The sequence below is a fragment of the Hylobates moloch genome, unplaced genomic scaffold, assembly GCF_009828535.3.
Source record: "Hylobates moloch isolate HMO894 unplaced genomic scaffold, HMol_V3 SCAFFOLD_7, whole genome shotgun sequence".
NCBI classification, from domain to species: domain Eukaryota; kingdom Metazoa; phylum Chordata; class Mammalia; order Primates; family Hylobatidae; genus Hylobates; species Hylobates moloch.
The window spans coordinates 77,170,214-77,192,374 of record NW_026652282.1 but is presented as its reverse complement, the minus strand read 5'-3'; positions in this window follow the sequence as shown (position 1 = coordinate 77,192,374).

Below are 22,161 nucleotides of genomic sequence, written 5' to 3'. Positions count from 1 at the left end.
CGGTGGTCACCCTGATGCAGGGCAGTCCCTGGGGATGCGGCCCTAGGCAGCCCCATGCAGAGCCTCCTCACAAGGCACAGGAACCCAGCGCCCTCAGTGGGGTGAATGTTGTGGCTGTGCCACTGACCAGGTCCCCGAAGTGGGCACTGCTCCCAGTTCCCACCCTGGGCCCCTGAAACGGCCCCAGCTCCACACCCCAGGCCTGGCCCCCATGCTCCATGTGCAAACGTGTCACTGCCCTTGGACCAGCTCGTTTTTGGGGTCCCTCTCTTCCCGACTGCACTGCTCCCCAGCTAGCAGGTGATTCGGCCTAGCCCCATTATGGCGGCCCCCAGAGTGGGAGACTCCAGGAGGTTCCTAAGGATGGGCTCCAGAGACTGTCTACCTCCTCGTCATGCCCTATCCGCAGCAGCAGCAGGCGAGAGTGGCAACACGGGGACAGGGTCTGGAGTGGCGGAGGCTCTGGGCCTGGGAGTGGGTCCCACCCAGCAACACAAGAATGGGGGTCATGCAGTTGGGTTCCTCAGGGCACAGGAGACACGTGGCACAGGGGTTTCACCACTGCCTTTGCTGCTCCCCAAGCCACTCCTGCTACCACTGCTCAAGCCTTCCCACTGCACCCAGCATGATGTCAGTGGCCACTCTATATGGTCCACCACTGCCATCAGTAAGATGGGTTATTTCAAAACCTCAAGGATGGACAGGGGCCCAGGGTTCACTTCAGTGTCTCCTTTGTTCTCAAGTGGGTAATTGTGATTATATGGGACCAAGGGTACACAGTAAGACTGGTTCATTCTGGAATCCAGGAAAATATGGGACTCCCCATTCAGGATAATAGGAAAAAAAGGGGGACAACTTCTTTTTTCTTTTGCCTTTTTTTCTCTTCTGTTTTCTCTTTGCAGATGGGTAATTGCATCTCCATACCACGGGACATGCCCCTCGGGTGGATCCCCCTAAACTGGGAAAAGTTTGATTTCCCTGAAACTTAAAAAAAACTCGTTTTCTCTCCTGTAATATTGTTTGACTTAAAATGAACTGGGAGAAAATTACAAATGTCAGCCTTGGGACCCTGTGCTGCTGTGCAGGAGGTCCTCAGATTAGCCTCTTCAGTCTTTTATAACAGAAGGTAGAATAAAAGGGCTAAGAAAAGGGAGAAATGCAAGGACAAGAGGCAGGCTCAACTATTGGCTGCTTTAAAAGCTGGCTAGCCCCTTCCAGGTTGCCCTGAAGACACTCCTACAGTACAAAGCTGAGGGTAACTCTGGTGGAGGAAAGTAAAATGATAAATTTCCCTTTTAGGTTGAAGAGCAGCCTACTCTGTGCTAATCTCCTTCTCTGAGCAACTCTCCTCCAAATTCTGTTGGGTGGGGCAAATGGCATCCCCTCCCTCCAAAAGAAAAGATTCATACCCTTTTATACTACTTGAGGGACCAATTACCATTCTCCCACTGGTCCCTGGTAATTATTCCCCCCCACCTATTTGGGGCAAAATTATAATTTCCAAGATCGGTGCTCACTTACTATTTACCCAGCCTCAGAATTCATCTTTCTCTCTAATAGCCCTAATTCCCCGGGGAAAGCTACCAAAATTGTTAACCAGTAACTTCAACCTAGGAAGTCCTCCCCCAGGGGTCTAGAAATAGCCCACACTTAATTGGAAAAGCCCTAGCAAAAATCTAACTGAGCAATCTCTTGAGGAGGGATAACTTCTAAAGTATTCAGATAAGCACTTTATCTGCTCCCCCTTTACAGGAATTACACAGCCTTCTATGAAATGGAAAATGAGTTTTCCATTGTGTTGCTGCTTGGCCACAAAGGCTATGGAGTGGCAAGCAGGATCACTAGAACTGCTCAGGGAAAGTGAACCCAGAAGCCTGGCATGCTGGTGAAAGGATAAAAATTGCTTGCCATACTTCTGGCTTCTGTCTCTGTACAAAACAGTTATAAGAATGTTGTAAACCACTGTATCCTCTTACCCTCCACAAACAACTTCTGACTTCCCTTCTTGAATTTTTCTCTTAGCCACCTTTGTAGACTCAAAATCTTATAAAAACTGTTTACCACCTCTTTGAAAATACCTTGTACATTCATGGTTAAGTCATAACCTTAGTCAAGGCTTATTGGTTTCACCTGTGAGGTTACTTTTTGTAAAGTTCAAAGGCCCGAAATATTAGCCATTTGGCCTGGCTAAAGTTGGGTAATAAGAGATTTAAAATGACTTCTTTTTTAAGAGCTCTATGGTTAAAAGTCAGCTTGATTAAAAGCAGATATACAAGCTATACATATAGTTAAAAGGCCTTTGTTGTTTTCTCTTCTTGAATCTTACTTTTCTGAATAAAAGGTTTTTTTCTTTCTTCTCAGTTGACTTATTTTTTTTTTTCCATTTTGTCTTATTGCCACTCTTGATGCACACAGGAGAGGACCCAAAATAATTTCTAACAGCTAGGGACTCCTTGGGAAAGACAGAGGAGGTACCACAGACCCAGTTCAGGGAAAAACCTCTGTTTCCCTCATGGAACCCCAGAAATTAAAAGTGGATAGATTCTTCTCAAAATCTATGGCTCTGTTCTGTTTTGCATTATGTTGACTGATGTTTTTGACTTTTGGGAGTATCAAAAATTGCTTAGCATTATGACAGAAATTTGGTAATAACTAAGTAGGAAATATGCTTTTATGGATGACTAATGACAGTTAATGGGGGATACTCGGTTCTTTGGCATTTGGATTAGAAAAGCATGCTCTTGGCCACCTGGAAGACGTAGAAACATCCCCACCTCCCAATGACAGAAAAGAATCCCATACAAAATATGCTGATTCCCTTTTTGGGGATCTAGGATCTGGTATAAAAATGGGACCCTTAATTTTTGGAGATCTGTTTTGTCTTCCACCTGTGCTTATCAGGCCCTGGAAACTGCATGCTTTCCCAGCCCTGTTTCTCAAAGGTCTCCAGCCTAAAACCAGTAGTACAATTAAGAAACTTAAAAACTGGCAGATGAAAAATCCTACAACTATTGAATCTTCTGTCTGTCTATGTATTTATATGTGTTGTGTGTGTGTTGTTTATATAAAGGAGGTCTAATTAATCGGTTTACAAAATAATAAGCACTTAAATCAAATATTGTTAGAAAAATAAGAACTGTAATGCCTTTAGTTCACACAACTTTAGTTCATGTAAAATTTATAGATTTTCACAATTGAGGTTTAGGGAATAAAGACAGTTTTAAAAATTATTGGTAAAAAGAAATGTCTTCAACATTTAGATATTTTGGTCTAAATCAGGTCAAATATTAGGTTTGCTAAATGCTATAATGTTATAAACTGCTTCTTTAACTTGACAATTGTTCAACTTACCTGCTTTAGAGCCGTTAGATTCTAGGTAAAGCCTAGGACATGTGGAGTTAGCCACAGCCCCTGGCTATGCTGGAAAGAGTCAGACCTTATCTACACTTCTGTCTGGTGTCCTAGGCTCCATGGGTGGTATATAATTAAATTGTTTACTTACCATGTTTTTCACTGAAAATAAAAGTTGCTGAGTTGACACTGTAACATGTAATTGAGACTACTGAAGAAATAGTTTTACATGCAAGGTGTGTAAGAAAAGTAAAATGTGTTTTTGGTAAAGATTATGAGAAGTCATGGGAATGTGGATTGTTTTGCCTAGATTAAAAGGGTTAAGGATTGTTTCAAGTTAGATAGGATAAACCTGAAGGGTTGAACATGTTATGGAAAGTTTATAAGAAAAAAATTAGTCATATAAAAGAAATTCTGTTTGTGAACATATTGGCTAAAGGTAAAGGGGTAATATTCAGTTTATATGTATAGTAAATATCAGAATAAACACACAACACAGTTTTCTTAAAACTCTGTCCTACTCTTTAACAAAATATTGTAAAGCGGTATAAAAGATTTATAAGAATCTTACCTTATGGTTAAACTGCTTAAAATTGAATAGATTTGCCTACAAGGTTTTATTAAAAATTGGGTTTTACATCAAGAGTATACTAATGCAAATGTAAAATTTGACTTTCTCTCTTGATCAAGATTTTCATGTAATATTAAGAAATAGTGGAAGATTTTTGTTTGCCTTTTGAATAAACTATAGGAAGAAGAAGGGGAAAAAAGAGACAGGTTGTTTGGAAAGCTGGCTTCCCTTTTAATGAGTATAGGATTTTGCCTTTTAAAAAATTTTAAGTTACTGTTTTGGCTAAGTAAATGACTTATGGTAACCTGGGATTTGATTTTATAATATCAAGGTTTTTAAACCTTTGATATTTGATAAACTTTCCAAAACAGAATTATAAATTATATATTTTTTCTAACTTAATTAATTTTTTAGGTATTGTGTCCTCTGAAGTCCAAAAATTACATATTTGGTTTATTTTGTATAAAAATCATACAGGAAGCATTGTCAAATATGAAATGGTGTTTGGCTTTCTTTGGGCTGTATTTGTGTAAATGTTATTGGTATGTGTTCCAGAACTATGAAATCCTGATATCACTTAATTTTATGTTATTCATAATTATAATTGTTATGTAAAATTGTTGTGTGCCACAGAGGTAACACATTTTCTTGTCAATTGTGTCTTTAATTGTGGCTGCCCTAAGATTTTTTATCATCCACTGACAGTTGTTGCCATGTTTTAATCCTCTTTAGAAGATGGTTTATAATCAGCTACAGGACTTTGACAGGTGCTTTTGAATGCAAGTTGCTGATAACTTTGGATATTATGACATTAAAATAAATGAAACTTTCAGGATTCATTTATTTTATCATGGAGAGCTAAAATGTTAGTGAATACCAAGAAGAACTGGGGTTAACTGAATGGACTAAACTAATAGGTGACCAAAGTAATCTTTTTTTGACTTTTTGCTTAAAATGTTGCTGATTCTTTTTTTTTTTCAGAGCCAAGAAAACTTTTCCTTTGAGCTATTTACAGCTTTTAACAATTGAGCATAGTATACTCCTGTGGACAAAATTTGGAGCACATATGTTTCTCTCTACCTGATTTCTCCAGAATGTGGAAAATATTTGTGAGTATTCTTAACTTATAGGAACCCAGTTGTTTTCATAAGTGCAATAAGAATGTTTTCTTTTGAAACAGGACACAATTGGAGAAGCTGGTTATCTTTCAAAGGCTTTGACTGGAATGGCATGCTTTCCTTCAAGGAATTAAACTTGACTTACAAAGCCAATAAAAGCCCCTTGGGAAAACCGGTCTCATAATGTCTCCACAGTCTCTGCACAGGGTGACCTGACCTATGGTAAGTAAAGAATGTCACATTCTAATAGGCCCAGGAGCCCCAAGTCATCTTGAAACCTCAAGAGGAGAAGAATTTACCCAACTCATACATACTTGAGGGTACACATTCATGGCTGGACTTGACTTTAAAGAAGTCTTATTTGGGATTTCTTATGGAACAAGATTCCATCAAAGCAAATTTAAAAGGCCTATATGAAAAATAATTATTCTTGTTGCATTTTATACAAATAATCAGGGCAAGTATAATGAAAAGTTTATTTTGCAAACAAATCAGTCCTATAATTTGTTTTCAATAATAAATGAGGACTAGAGAGAGACAAATTATATTTCAAAAATTATGGCACACCTGTTATTAGACTCTAGTCTCAGCAGATTTTAAGTTTTTTCCTGCATTTTAGACTAACCCTGATTATTCCTGTGAACCAGCCAGTGATCTCTGGCTGCAACTCAGAATGAACAACAGTGATGTGTAATATAAAAATCTGGATCAACATTCTAATTCTGGGCACATTGGAATTGGCTAGCAACCCCATGCACCTAGTGTCTTAGAAAGCATGACTGTAGCCACCAGTTACCTTGATGTGTTGGCAGCCTTGGGATTTTTTAGAACTGCCCTCACCCCCCTTTTTCATTTTAACATTCTTCTAAATCTAATAACCTGATTTATCTCCTCTCATCTTCAGGGCATCAAGCTCCAGATGATACTCAGTGAGGAGTACTGTCCTCTCAATATTCAGGAGACATCCTTCTACAGGGAATCCCTAGACTGCCTATTGGTGAGATAGGGCAGAGGTGAAATCCTACCCCTTTCTTCGTTGGACCTGGCCGGATACCGTTTTCACCAATCCAAAGAGCCACCCTCCTGCCCTGACAGCTAGCAAGAGGCCAAGACCCACAGAACCACCACCATTGCTTCTCTGTCAGCAGGGAGTAGTTACAGAACACTGGCCTTCATTCATTTTCACCAAAGATTTGGGGTCTTGGACTCTTGGAGAAAAAATATTACAGTAGGTAGTTAGGCATGAGTGGGGCAGGAGATGGGCCCCCTACTCCCCCACCAAGAAAGTCAGGTGAATATCAGGTGATGGTCAGGTTGTTGTTAACTGTCTCTCTAAAATAATAACTGGTTGCAGCCAGCACCAGGGAAAGGCAATCTCCCTATATAGACAGGAAACAACTGTAACTGGTAATTGGCAGCTTTCAGGAGTTACACAAGTGAGCTCGAGCATGAACATTAAGAGACAAAATGGCAGAGTATGACCTTCTGGGGGCATCCCACCAGAAAAGAGAAGAATGTCTCGGGTGGGCACGTGTATAACTTTTTAAACACACTGCACATGCTCACCTTCCAAGTGTTAGGCCACCACGTGTGGGTGGCCCACCCTAAGGGAATAAAAATGAGAAAAGGGATGCAAGACCCCAGAAGTATGCCAACATATAAAACCCCAATTCAAAAAGTCAAACCCAACACTTGTCCTTCTAGTCACCTGCTCGGGTCTCTTCCAAGTGCACTTTCCTTTCTTTCCTGCTCTAAAGCAAGTAAAGAAGTTTTTAATAAACTTCTGCTCCTGCTCTGAAACTTGCCTTGGTCTATTTTTCTGCCTTATGCCCCTCAATTGAATTCTTTCTTCTGAGGAGGCAAGAATTGAGGTTGTTGCAGACCCATATGGATTTGCTGCCAGTAACACAGATATGTACCACTGCTAACAGAAATATGTGCATTTATATATTTATATATGGATTTCATTAAAGTGCACAAGTGCACATAGACAAACATTTGAGTTCACTTAATAATCTTGTGAAACATTCTCAAAACCCAATTTCAACCTGTTATGCCTCTTTGCATTGAGAGGGAAGGACTTGCAGATACCGTAACTCATGATTGACTAGCAGTAATGTATGTAGTGATGAGCTGTAGGGGAAATAATAGAAATAACTGAATGGTATGAGTTTAAAAAAAAGGGTAAACCCACTTTTTAAGTATAGGGAGGCAGTATGCATAGAAATTAAGAGAGGAGTTTCAAAAGTTAGACTGCTCAGAATCAAAGTTTATTAGCTGTCACTATTTACAAACTGTGTAATTGGGCAAGTTCCTCAACTCCTAAAAGGCTGAGTTTCATTAAATATGAACTGTGGGTAGTAATAGTGTTTAATGTATAGGGTTATGAAGACTAAGCAAAATGATCTATGCAATGTGTTTGTTTCAATGCCTGGCAAATAGTAAGTCTTTGATCAAGAGATAAAAGTTAACAGCACCAGTGATGAGACATAGTGACACCATGTACCCACTTACTGGTAAGGTGCATGAAAAGGGGCACAGACTCTTTTCTTTTGCATTCTTGTACAAAATATATAATCTGAATTGAATCATATTGAAAAATCAGGAAAATATAAAATGAGAAGCATTCTTTAAAATAATTGGTTAGTACTTTTCAGAAGATTCCAGCTCATAAAGAGAAAGAAAGACTGAGGAGCTGTGCCAGACTAGAAGAGACCAAGGAGACTTAATAACTAATTGCAATGTGGGATCCTGGATTATATTCTGGAACAGGAAAATAACTTTAATGGAAGAACTGGTGAAATCTGAATAAAGTCTGTACAAGCATACCTCAAATATATTGCAGGTTCAGTTCCAGATCCCCCACTGCAATAAAGTGGATATTACAATAAAGTTTGTTAAACAATTTTGTTGGTTTCCAAGTGCATATGATAGTTATTCTTACACTATAATATTGTATTAATTTGTTCTCATACTGCTGATAAAGGCATACCCAAGACTGGGTATTTTATAAAGAAAAAGAGGTTTAATTGACACATAGTTTCACATGGCTAGGGAGGCCTCACAATAATGGCAGAAGGCAAAAGGCATGACTTATATGGAAGCAGGCAAGAGAGAATGAGAGCCAGCCGGGCGCAGTGGCTCACGTCTGTAATCTCAGCACTTTGGGAGGCTGAGGCGGGTGGATCATGAGGTCAGGAGATCGAGACCATCCTGGCTCACACAGTGAAACCTCGTCTCTACTAAAAATATAAAAACTTAGCTGGGCATGGTGGCAGGCACCTATAGTCCCAGCTACTCAGGAGGCTGAGGCAGGAGAATGGCATGAACCCAGGAGGCAGAGTTTGCAGTGAGCCAGGATTGTGCCACTGCACTCCAGCCTGGGCAACAGAACGAGACTCCATCTCAAAAAAAAAAAAAAAAAAAAAAAAGAGAATGAGAGCCAAGTGAAAGGGGAAACCCCTTATTTAACCATCAGATCTTGTGAGACTTATTCACTACCACAAGAACAGTATGAGGGAAACTGTGCCCAATATTCAATTATGTCCCACCGGGTCCCTCCCACAACATGTGGGAATTATGGGTGCTATAATTCAAGATGAGATTTAGATGGGCATAAGGACAAATCATATCATTCCAGGCCTGGCCCCTTCCAAATCTCATGTCCTCACATTTCAAAACCAATCATGCCTTCCCAAAAGTTCCCCAAAGTCTTAACTCATTTCAGCATTGACTCAAAAGTCCATAGTCCAAAGTCTTATGTAAGACAAGGCAAGTCCCTTCAGCCTATGAGATTGTAAATTCAAAAACAAGTTAGTTACTTCATAGATACAATAGAGATACAGGCATCAGATAAATACACAAATTCCAAATAAAAGAAATTGGCCAAAATGAAGGGGTTAAAGGCCCCATGCCAGTACAAAATCAAGTGAGGCAGTCAAATCTTAAAGCTCCAAAATGATCTCCTTTGACTCCATGTCTCATATCCAGGTCATGCTGATGCAAGAGGTGGGTTCCCATGGCTGTAGGCAGCTTTTGCCCTGTGGCTTTGTAGGCTACAGCCTCTCTCCCAGCTGCTTTCACAGGCTGGCATTAAGTGTCTGCAGCTTTTCCAGGTTCACAGTGCAAGCTGTCGATGGATCTACCATTCTGGGGTCTGGAAGATGGTGGCCCTCTTCTCACAGCTCCACTAGGCAGCATCCCAGTAGGGACTCTGTGTGGGAGCTTCAACCCCACATTTTCCTTCTGCACTGCCTTAACAGAGGTTCTCCATGAGGGCCCTGCCCCTGCATCAAACTTCTGCTTGGACATCTAGGCATTTCCATACATCCTCTGAAACTTAGGCAGAGGTTTGTTCCCAAACCTCAATTCTTGACTTCTGTGTACCTGCTGGCTCAACACCTCATGGAAGCTGCCAAGGCTTCGGGGTTGCACCCCCTGAAACTATGGCCCAAGCTGTACCTTGGCCCCTTTTAACCATGGCTAGAGCATCTGGGACACAGGGCACCAAGTCCCTAGGCTGCACACAGCAGGGGGGCACTGGACCTCACCCATGAAACCATTTTTTTCTCCTAGACCTCTGGGCATGTAATGGGAGGTGCTGCCACAAAGGTCTCTGACATGCCCTGGAGACATTTTCCCCATTGTCTTAGTGCTTAACATTTGGCTCCTCATTACCTATGCAAATTTTTGCAGCCAGCTTGAATTTCTCTACTGAAAATGGATTTTTCTTTTGCTACCACATCATCAGGCTGCAAATTTTCCACACTTTTATATTCTGTTTTACTTTTAAAGCTGAATGCTTTTTGCAACACCAAAGTCACTTCTTGAACACTTTGCTGCTTAGTAATTTCCTCTGCCAGATACCCTAAATCATCTCCCTCAAGTTCAAAGTTCCACAAATTTCTAGGGCAGGGACAAAATGCCACCAGTCCCTTTGCTAAAACATAGCAAGAGTAACTTTTACTCCAATTCTCAACAAGTTCTCCATCTACATTTGAGACAACCTCAGCATGGATTTCATTGTTCATATCATTATCAGCATTTGGTCAAAGTCATTCAACAAGTCTCTAGGAAGTTCCAATCTTTCCTACATGTTTCTGTCTTCTTCTAAGCCCTCCAAACTGTTCGAACCTCTGCCTGTTACCCAGTTCCAAAGTCACTTTCACATTTTTTCATATTTTTACAGCAGTACCCCACCCTACTTGTACCAATTTACTGTATTAGTCTGTTCTCACTCTGCTGATAAATGCATACCTGAGACTGGGTAATTTATAAAGAAAAAAAGGTTTAATGGACTAACAGTTCCATGTGGCTGGGAAGGCCTCACAATCATGGCAGAAGGCAAAAGGCACATCTTACATGGCATCAGGCAAGAAACTACGCATGCCAAGCAAAAGGGGAAACCCCTTATAAAACCATCAGACCTTCTGAGACTTATTCACTACCATGAGAACAGTATGGGAGAATTCACCCTCATGATTCCATTATTTTCCACCAGTTGCCTTCCACAACATGTGGGAATTATGAGAGTTAGAATTCAAGATGAGATTTGGGTGGGGACACAGCCAAACCATATTAACTAGAGTCTATTAAGTGTGCAATAGCACTATGTAAAACAGCAATGTACATACCATAATTTAAAAATACTTGATTGCTAAAAATGATAATAATCATCTGAGACTTTAATGAGTTGTAATATTTTTCCTAGCAGAGATTCTTGCTTCAGTGTTGATGGCTGCTGGCTGATCAGAGTGGTAGTTACTCTAGGTTGAGGTGGCTGAGGCAATTTCTTAAAATAAGACAACAATAATGTTTTTAACATTAATGGACTCTTCTTTTAATGAAAAAATTCTCTGTATCATGAGATGCTATTTGACAGCATTTTACCCACAGTGGAACTTCTGCCAAAATTGGATTCAATCATCTCAAACCCTGTGGTTGCTGTAGCAACTAAGTTTATGTAATATTTTAAATATTTTCTTGTCACTTTAACAGTGTTTACAGCATCTTCACCAGGAGTAGATCACATCTCACTTTCTTTGGTCATCCACAAGAAGCAACTCCTCATCCATTCAAGTTTTATCGTGAGATTGCAGCAATTCAGTCACATCATCAGGCTCCATTCTAGTCCTCTTACTATTTTTGCCTCATCTGCAATGACTTCCTCCACTCAAGTTTTCAACCCTTCAAAGTCACCTAGAAGGGGTGGAAACAACTTCTTCCAAACTCCTCATAATGTTGATATTTTGACTTACTCCCATAAGTCACAAATGTTTTTAATGACATCTGGAATAATGAATCCTTACCAGGTTTGCAATTTACTTTTCACAGATCCATCAGAAAATTTACTATCTATGGCAGCTATAGCTTTATGAAATGTATTTCTTAAATAAAAAGCCTCGAAAGTCAAAATTACTCCTTGATCCATGGGCTGCAGAATGAATGTTGTGTTATCAGGCATGTAAACAAATAAATTTTCTTTACTCTCCTTGTATATCTTCATCAGAGCTGTTAGATAAATGGATTCATTGTCAATGAGCAGTAATACTTTGAAAGGACTCTTTTTTCTGAACAGTAGGTCTCAAAAGTGGGCTTAAAATGTTCAGTAAATCATGCTGTAAACAAATGTGCTGTCATTCAGTCTATGTTGTCCCACTTATGGAACACAGGAAGAGTATATTTAGCATTACTGTTAAGGACCCTACAAGTTTCATAATGATAATTGAGCATTGGCTTCAACTTAAAGTCACAAGCTGCATTAGCACCTAACAATAGAGTCAGACTGTTTTTTAATGCTTTGAAGCTAGACATTGACTTCTCTCTAGCTAAAAAAGTACTAGATGACATCTTACAATATAAGGCTGTTTTATCTACATTAAAAATATGTTGTTTAGTGTAGCCACTTTCATCAATTATCTTAGCTAGGTTTCCTGAGTAACTTGTAGCTTTTCATTTAGCACTTGTGCTTTCACCTTGCATTTTTATGTTATGAGGAGGGCTACTTACCTTAAACCTCATGAACCAACCTCTGTTACCTTCAAATTTTTCTTCTGAGTCATTCTAACCATTCTCACCCTTTATAGAATTGAAGAGTGTTAGGACTGTTCTCTGGATTAGGCTTTGGCTTAAGATAATTTTGTGGCTGGTTTGATCTATTCAGACTACTAAAACTTTCTCCATACGGCAATAAGGATGTTTTGCTTTCTTATCATTTGTGTGTTCATTAGAGTAGCACTTTTAATTTCCTTCAAGAACTTTTCCTTTGCATTCACAACTTGGTTAACTGTTTGGTGCCAGAGACCTTGCTTTCAGCATATGTGGCCTTTGACATGCCCACATGTCAAGTGAGGAAGGCATGTCAAAGCCCACACAGGCCGAAATCATGCCTTAGTCATTTCTGGTTTTTTATTTAAAGTGAGAGATGTGCAACTCTTCCTTTCACTTGAATATTTTCAGACCATTGTGTGGTTATTAACTGGCCTATTAGTGCTGTTGTGTCTCAGGAAACAGGAGGCCCAAAGACAGGGAAATTTATGGGGGAACAGCCAGTCAGTGGAGCACTTGGAATACACACAGCATTTACCAATTAAATTCACCATCTTATATGAGCACGGTTTGTAGCAGCCCGAGACAATTACAATAGTAACATCAAAAATAACTGATCACAGATCATGATAATAGATAGAATAATAATGAAGAAGTCTTATACATGTGAGAATTATCAAAATGTGACACAGAGACATGAAGTGAACACATGTTGTTGGCAAAATGGTCCAGATAGACTTGCTAGATGCAGGGTTGCCAAACACCTTCAAATTGTAATAGCCACAATATCTGTAAATCACAATAAAATGAGGTATGTCTATAATTTAGTTGTGTTAAGTAGATGTTAATTTTTTGGTTTCTATTATTGTACTATTATTATGTAAGATGTGAACAATGGAGGAAGCTAAATGAAGGGTACCTAGGAACGTGGTAGACTATTGGAAAATTTTTATAAATCTGAATTTATTTCAAATTAAGAGGTTAAATAGGGATAACATAAATGGAGGCGCAGTATTATTTGAAACAGAAATTTTAAAAAATTATAATTAGCACTGCTAATTTACAACTATAAAGCAAATACCTTAGACCTCAGTTCATAATGAGCCAAGTCTATTCAAATTCATTTGAAGCTTATTACTTAATTTTGTTTAAAAGTTTGGAAGCTGTTATGGGTTGTGTCTCTCTACAAAATCATATGTTGATATCCTAGTCCCCAGTACTTTTGAATGTGACTGTATTTGGACATAGCATGTTTAAAGAAATCAGTAGTCATTCTCAATTGTCTGCCATTAAGATTTTGATAAATTTGGGAAACTATGTGAAAAGTATTATAGTAAAATTTCAATGTAACAAAATGCTAGAAAAAAGCATTCTTGTTTATATAGTTTTTGCCTGATTATTTAAAATGAAACAATTATGTTTCTTTCCTCTGCTGAAAACATTTTAAACATGTTTTAGTTGTGTTAGTCCACTTTGCTGCCTCAGTAATGGTAGTCTGGTGAAGGTAATTCATTCTTTGGTGATTGAGAATCTTTTAGGACCTTCAGCCATTATTCTTAAAATAAATCATTTATAAAAATGACTTTCTTTTACTCGTAAATAAAGATGTTTTAACAGACTGGGTCTGAAGATGTAACTTTTAGATCTCAGCATCTACTAGAGAATATTTTATTGTGTTTTATATCTTTAATTTCTAGTTATCAGTATTCCTCCTATAGCGCTGTAGAACAAAATTAAAATGTGATTACTAAGAATTACAATTCCTCTAGTCTGGCTAATCAGTGTTTTATTATCTTAAGGCAGTTGTTTTCATAGTAATGAAAACAGAACTGTTTTAGGATTCAGAAGACCTGAGTTATAGTCCCAATTTTGTATCATAATAACCATATGACCTGGACACATAACTTAAATTTTATTAGTCTTACATTACCCATAAAATGTAGATAGGTATATGTGAAAAATAGGCCAAAATAAAGGTATTTGTCTTCACTGCTTACCTAAAAGGTTGTTGTGAGGATCAAATAAGATATGTGTCTCAGTTGATTTTTGCTACTACAACAGAATAGCTGAGAGTGGATAATTTATAAAGAACACAGTTTTATTTTCTCACAGTTCTGGAAGCAAGGAAGTCCAAGATCAGGGTACCAGCATCTTCCGAGGGCCTTCTTGCTGTGTCCTTCAGAGAAGAGGAACACTGTGTCCTCACATAGAGTAAGGTAGACAAGCATAGAGAAAAAAATGGGGCCAAGTTCACACTTTTCTAAAAGCATTAATCCTACACATATGAGGATGGGATTTGACCTCATGGTCTAATCATCTCTTAAAGATCCCAACTCTCAATACTGTTATAATGGCAATTACATTTCAGCATAAATTTTGGACAGGACAAATAGTGAAACCATTTGAGCATGTAAAATGTCTGTAAAATTTAGAAAATACCATGTAATTATGAAGTGGTAATGATTAAAGTAACAAGATTTAAGTATTTTTAGTGTATATAATATAGTATATATGTTAATATAGTAACAATATAGTATTTATAATATATAATTATATTATTTATAATGCAGAATATAATTTAATGTAATATATATTTTATAAGAGACAGGATCTCACTGTATCACCCAGTGGAGTTGAGTAGTGAAATCACGGCTCACTGCAAACTCTAACTCCTGGGTTCCAGCAATCCTCCTGCCTCAGACTGCTGAGTTGGTGGGATTACAGGTGCCTGCCACCATGTCTGGCTAGTTTTTATTTTTTGTAGAGACAGGGTCTCACGATGTTGCTCAGGTTTGTCTTGAACTCCTGGCCTCAAACAACCCTCTTAACTCACTTTCCCAAAGCACCAGGATTACAGGTGTAAGCCACCACTCCCAGCCAGATTTAAGTATTTTAAACACAACGGTTTCAAATAAATTTTGGAGGAATTTGCTAATTTCTTATATAAACTCACGAGAGTCAGCCAACAATATTTATATTCAATGAAATGTTTTGTATTTAATTAAAAGATGACCTATTGAACGATTTTTAAGTGAAAAAACTTAATCTTTACCTGCATTATTTTCTGGGAGCAAATATGATGTTTATACATATAAAATTCCAAGTACTGGTTTCTAGTAGGACAAAAGTTGACATTTTGACTTAATGTGCTTCACATAGCTACGGGCACAAGAAAAAAAAACAACTGCTCTCTTGTTACTAATTATTAGACATACAGTAATACAATATGAAAATCGGAAAGCACTGGGAGTGGGTAAAAATTGAAATCTCTTTCTGGCAATTTCTTAAAAAGCTTTTCCTCTTGGCAATATATTTTCTTTGCACTTTAAAGTAGTACCTACTTGTTAAACAACGTGAATATCACAGGGATCCTCAGATTAAGTAAAATATCACATGGACCCTAGCTTTTCTATGGAGCCAAGTTGTTTACCACTTAATATATATGCCTTTAGATATCATAAGAAGGAGTATAGCATAGTAATTAGGCATGTAGACAGAAAGCCTGGTTGAGAAACCAGCTTCGTCATTTGCTAACTGTGTACATTTGGGAAGAGGCCCTTGTATTCATTTCCTATGGCTACTGTAGTGCATTTCATGGCTTAAAGCAAAAAAAAAAAAAAAAAAAAAAATTATTATCTCACAATTCTGGAGTTTGGAGGTTTGAAATTAATATCACTGGGCTAAAATTCATATGTTGGCAGAGATGCTTTTCTTTATGGAAGCTCTAGGGGAGAACCTGCTTTTTTGACTTCCAACTTCTGGCGACTACCAGTATTCTCAGCTTGTGGCTGAACCACTTAAATCTGTGCCTCTGTGGTCACATTGTCTTCTCTTCTATTTGTGATTGAATTTAGAGCCCACCTGGAAAATACAAGATAATCTCTCCTTCTCAAGATCTTCAAAATATTTTTTTCAGTTTGAAAGCAATAACTGTTTATTAACTGACCAAGTTACAAAAATAATCATGGTAGACACTTCAGTTTATCTTTCTAACAAACCTGTTGTTCTGGTGTGCCCTATTGCCAGCATCTCCACTATCTAAAAAATGTGTCTTTTTTTTTTTTCATATCTGGAGAGGATAATTTGAAGGGCCACAGGAAGTTATTTGCTTCTTTGAAGCATTTTCCAAAATTATAGATGCCATGAGTCAAATCCTTCCTGCAGATGATGCTCTATTTACTGAGACGTTGAGCAGTCAAAGTGTTATCTGTCACAGCAATTTGCTTCTTATTGATTTTGCCATAACTATGCTTGTAGATTAGTTTATTTACTGAATTCAGGTTTGGGTAACCCTATGGTTCTACAATCCTCAGCATGTTAACTGAAGACTTGTTGAGCTTAACAAAAGTTCCATTGAATGTGTGACACAGGCAGAGAAGCTGCAATACCTTTTGGACCTTTGGGCTCACACCATTAATAACTCTAATCCTGACGACAAATGCCAGTTTGGATTCAGCAGGTACATGGAAGTTTCCAGCTTTTCTTGCCATCCTAGCCATTCATATTTCAGTTCTGTACATCTGCCTATAGTCATTGTGATAGTAATTCACTTTTTCATAGACAAAGCATGCTTGCCTTTGTTCTCCTTGCCTTTCAAAGCATATTTTGGGCAAACGTTTTTCTCTGGTGCTTGATCTTCAACTATGTAAAATTCCTTTTACTTATTGTTAAGGGTTTCTGGCACAGAAGGAAGCTTTTCTTCCTGTTTTCAACACCCTCCATGGTTCCAGCTGGAAAAGAGCAAGATTTTTAAAATCCTAATCCCATCTACAAGTACTCTGTAAAGTAACACTTACAAATTCCAGGGATTAGGACCAGACATGTGTGGTGGGGGTGGGGTGGGGGAAGTATGGGACTATTTATCAGACTACCACAGCACTGAAACCTTTCTGAGGCTTCATTCTCTTTATCTCCACAGTGATGATGATAACAGCACCCACCTCCATGGAGGTCCATGGAGAACTTTAAAATAATGCAACAATTTATGAAAGCTTTCTGGCCACATGGGCCACTTATATATTAAATGCTCTTATGATAGCACAAAACTCCCCTTCCAGATAATTTTTAAAATAGAACATACCCATCATCACGTGCATATTTTTATTATGACTAAACACAAACATAGAAACTAGAAAATCAGAGACAAACCAGTAAAATTGTATTTCTTCAGTATTCCTTAAAAGCCTGAACAAAGTTGCCTGTTTTCTTCTAAATCATACTGAATTCACTTGCTAATATTGAAGAATGATCGGGATTAAATATGAAGAAGTGTTCTTCTCCTGGCTACAATTACGACCGACAAATGTGTAACTCATGACATGGGGAGCATTGAATCTGCAATGCCTCCTTTTTAAATGAATACATATTTTTAATTTTAGATTCACAGAAAAATTGCAATGGTAATACAAAGGGATTCCATACATGTTCTACTCAGTTTTCTCTACTGTTAACATCTTACGTTACTATTGTGAAAGAAAAATAAATATCAGGGCCCCAAAATCATTAAGCTAAAGGGAAAAGTCAAGCTGGGATCTGCTTAGGGCAAACCTGCCTCTCTTTATATGAAAAGTCACCCCTCTGCTCACTGAGATAAATGCATATCTAATTGCCTCTTTTGGAGAGGTTAATCAGGAACTCAAAAGAATACAACTGTTTGTCTCTTATCTACCTATGACCTGGAAGCCTCCTACCGACTTTGAGTCATCCTGCCTTTGCTTTGAGTTGTCCCGCCTTTCCAGACCAAACCAATGTTCATCTTATATATGTTGATTGATGTCTCATGTCTCCCTAAAATGTATAAAACCAAACAGTGCTCTAACCACCTCGGGTCTATGTCATCAGGACCTCCTGAGGCTGTGTCACAGACATGCATCTTCAACTTTGGCAAAATAAACTTTCTAAATTAACTGAGACCTGTCTTAGATATTCAGGGTTCACATTTTGGTAACCATGATTCTGAGTAAAGGCGTCCCTGACCTTTGACAAATCTCCTATTGGTGCTTGGTACCAGCATAAACTAACTTTTTGGCTAAAACCAATAGGATAATTTGCTGAGGTCTGGGGGCACCCCCCGCCATATTTCCCAAAACTGGGTTGAGATATAAAGTTTATTTTGCTGTACAACTCCCTTTTTGGAGTTTTACTTACTTCCAACAAGGAAGACAAGATTTTCTCCTTCCATGATGATGAATGGCAGGTAACTCCTTCATGGAGTTTGAGCTCACTCTCAACAGAGAAGGCAAGTTTGACATTTTTTGTTTGTTTGTTTGCTTCTAGGATGATAGAGAGCAACTTCATCCTGAGACCCATTTTCAGGTAAGTAGCTGAATTGGGGTTTTGTCTTGGCTAAAGTTAACAACCAGCTGGTCTTAATTTCTCCTTACCAATAGAGCGCTCAGTGATCATATTGTTGGGGATTTCTGTTGTTATTTGTTCTGGTCTTTCTCACATCAGATTTGACCAACTCTATCTGACTTGATCAAATCTGAGTGAGAATTCCAAATTATGGGTAACAAATCATCTCTAATTTGGCAAAATTCCTCACAGCTGCAAAAGAGGGAACAAAGCAAAACAAAACACATGCACTTGGTTTCTGTGTTTTATTCCTCTCTTAAAAAAAGAAGTTCTTTTGGCCGGGTACAGTGGCTCACGCTTGTAATCCCAGCACTTTGGGAGGCCGAGGCGGGCAGATCACGAGGTCAGGATGATCGAGACCACGGTGAAACCCCGTCTCTACTAAAAATACAAAAAATTAGCCGGGCCTGGTGGCGGGCGCCTGTAGTCCCAGCTACTCGGAGAGGCTGAGGCAGGAGAATGGAGTGAACCCGGGAGGCGGAGCTTGCAGTGAGCCGAGATTGCGCCACTGCACTCCAGCCTGGGCGACAGAGCGAGACTCCGTCTCAAAAAAAAAAAAAAGTTCTTTTGTTTACTTTTCTTCCAACCTATAACTCCTTCTCCCTTTGCCATCTGCAGTACCAAACAATCTAGAGAAGACTTTCAATGACTTGAACCCCTTTAAAGAATTTAAAACAAAAGTGCCACTCACCCCTTTTGGGGTGTTCTGTTTTCTTTGTGGCGTTTTCAAGAGCCATGGGCAGGTTCTTCTTAGGTCTAAAGCTATATTTTATTTTATTGCATGACCTGACCTTTTTGACTTTGGGGGTACCAGAGATGACCTTGTATTCTGAGAAGATTTGACCTTGGCCTGTGTAATGGCACACAAGAGCTACAAGATTAGGGGTGGCTGTGAGCATTTTACAGGAAGTCGTCTTGGCTGTTTTTTTTTTTTTTTTTTTCTCCTAGGAAGTTGTTGTTTAAGGATCCTAATTCCAGTGTGGAGATGCATTCTAATGGGTCTCCTCTATTGCTTTTTTTCTCAAAATTAATCTTGATTGGGCTTGTCTGTGCACACTTGCATGAGGAACTGAACTGTTGTTTTCGTAGGTAAATGAGAGACTGAGTTTTCTCAGCTCTGAAGAGAAAGGATATTTTGCTTCTCCCAGCTGAAAGGTGCTGCTGGGTGACCAGGGGCCTTGTGGGAGCATCTGGGGACTTGAACCCCTGTGATATGCAGCAGTCCTACAGGGACATCCCCACAAATTTGATTTTATAAAGGCTCCTCCAAGAAACACATGTAAGTGCTGATCACCCAGTGTTTTGAGCCATCTCAGAGGTCATAGACTTCTGGAGAGAGAAACCGAGACATGTAAGAGGGTGGAAACGACTCAGTGGTGACACACTGTGGAGTGCTGTCCACAAGCAGGACACATCAATCCACCACACAAAAACCCTAGGCCACAACTCAGTTCTTCCTTTTAAGAAAAAAAAAAAAAAAAGGAAAACAAATAGAATGAAGAGAAGATAAGGATGATACCCCCTTTCAAGCACTCTGTACATTTTATTGCACCTCTACTTGCCAGAGTTTATGTAAAATTGAAATAACATGATATTTATGCACATTTACATTAAGGAAAAAGAGCCCTAAGTTTGACTTGCAAACTATAGAGCTCCTAAGTTCTCTTTTTCTCTATGTTCTTTTCTGCCTGATTTACATGTGCTGTTATTTTTCTACTAAGATAAAAACCACTGTTTGGAACCAACAGGTTTTTTTGCAAGCTAGGAAATTTGTATTTATCTCACCGCTAAAGTTCTGAAGTAAAAGCTATAGGATCTTTGTGTGTGTGTGTGTGTGTGTGTGTGTGTGTGTATTTAAAATGCCTTTATAATTTCTATAATTTTATGTTTGATAGGCAATTAAATCAGTTTTAATATTCCTCTAGCACCCCAGACTTTTTCTCTCCATACTTCATGTTGCAAATTTTGCAATTTGATTTTTACCTGAGTTTTTTTCTTTAATATGCAAATTTAAGGCTATTTAGCTGACAACTGCCTAGGGTAGTGAAACAGGTTATTAAGAACTTGAAAGTTCAGGGCCGGGTGCGGTGGCTCACACCTGTAATCCCAGCACTTTGGGAGGCTGAGGCAGGTGGATCACGAGGTCTGGAGATCAAGACCATCTGGGCTAACACGGTGAAACCCCATCTCTAGTAAAAATACAAAAAATATTGTTTCTCCTCTCTCAAATAATACAGGTTTTTGCCTTTTTTTGAAATCCTTGAATTATCACTTTGGTCAAATGAATAACTTATTTTACAATGACCTGTGATATCAAATGTTTTAAACCTTTGATATTTAAGAAACTTTCCAAAATCAGATTATTCATTATGTCTTTTTCTGACCTAATTAATCCTTTAAGATATTAGGTTTCCTGAAGTCCAAAAATTGATGTAATTTGGCTTATGTGGTATATAAATTATACAGGAAGCAATGTCAAATATGAAATGGTGTTTGGTATTTTTGGGGTTGTATTTGTATAAATATGTTATTGGTGATACCACCATCATTCTTCACAAAATTAGAAAATTCTAAAATTTATATGGAACCAAAAAACAGCCTGCATAGCCAAAGCAATACTAAGCAAAAAGAACAATTCTGGAGGCATCACACTACTTGATTTCAAACTATACTATAAGGCCATAGTCACCAAAACAGCATGGTACTGGTACAAAAATAGGCACATAGACCAACAGAATAGAATAAAGAACCCAGAAATAAACCCAATACTTACAGCTAACTGATCTTTGACAAAGCAAACAAAACCATAAAGCGGGGTAAGGACACCCTTTCCAACAAATGGTGCTGGGATACTTTGCTAGCCACATGCAGGAGAATGAAACTGGATTTTCATCTCTCACCTTATATAAAAATCAACTCAAGATAAATTAAGGACTTAAGATGTGAAACTATAAAAATTCAAAAAGATAACATTAGAAAAACTGTTCCAGACATTGGCATAGGCAAGGATTTTATGACCAAGAACCCGAAAGCATATGCAATAAAAACAAACATAAATAGCTGGGACATAATTAAACTAAAGAGCCTTTGCATGGCAAAAGGAACAGTCAGCAGAGTAAACAGATAACCCACAGAGTGGGAGAAAATCTTCACAATCTATACATCTGACAAAGGACTAATATCCAGCATCTACAACAAACTCAAACAAATCAGTAAGGAAAAACAATCATTCCCAGCAAAAAGTGCTCTAAGGACATGGATAGACAATTCTCAAAAGAAGATATACAAATGGCTGACAAACATATGAAAAAATGCTCAACATCACTAATGATTAGGAAAATGCAAATGAAAACCACAATGTGATACCACCTCACTCCTGCAAGAATGGCCAAAGTAAAAAAATCAAAAAACAGTAGATGCTAATGTGGATGTGGTAAACAGGGAACACATCTACAATGCTGGTGGGAATGTAAACTAGTACAGCCACTGTGAAATACAGTATGGAGTTTCCTTAACTAAAAGTAGAACTACCATTTGACCCAGCTATCCCACTACTGGGTATCATTACTTGAAAAAGCTACTTGCACACACATGTTTATAGCAGCACAATTCACAGTTGCAAAATCATGGAACCAACCCAAATGCCCATCAATCAACAAGTGGATAAAGAAACTCTGGTGTTTATAAATATATATATATCATATAGATATATATATTTAC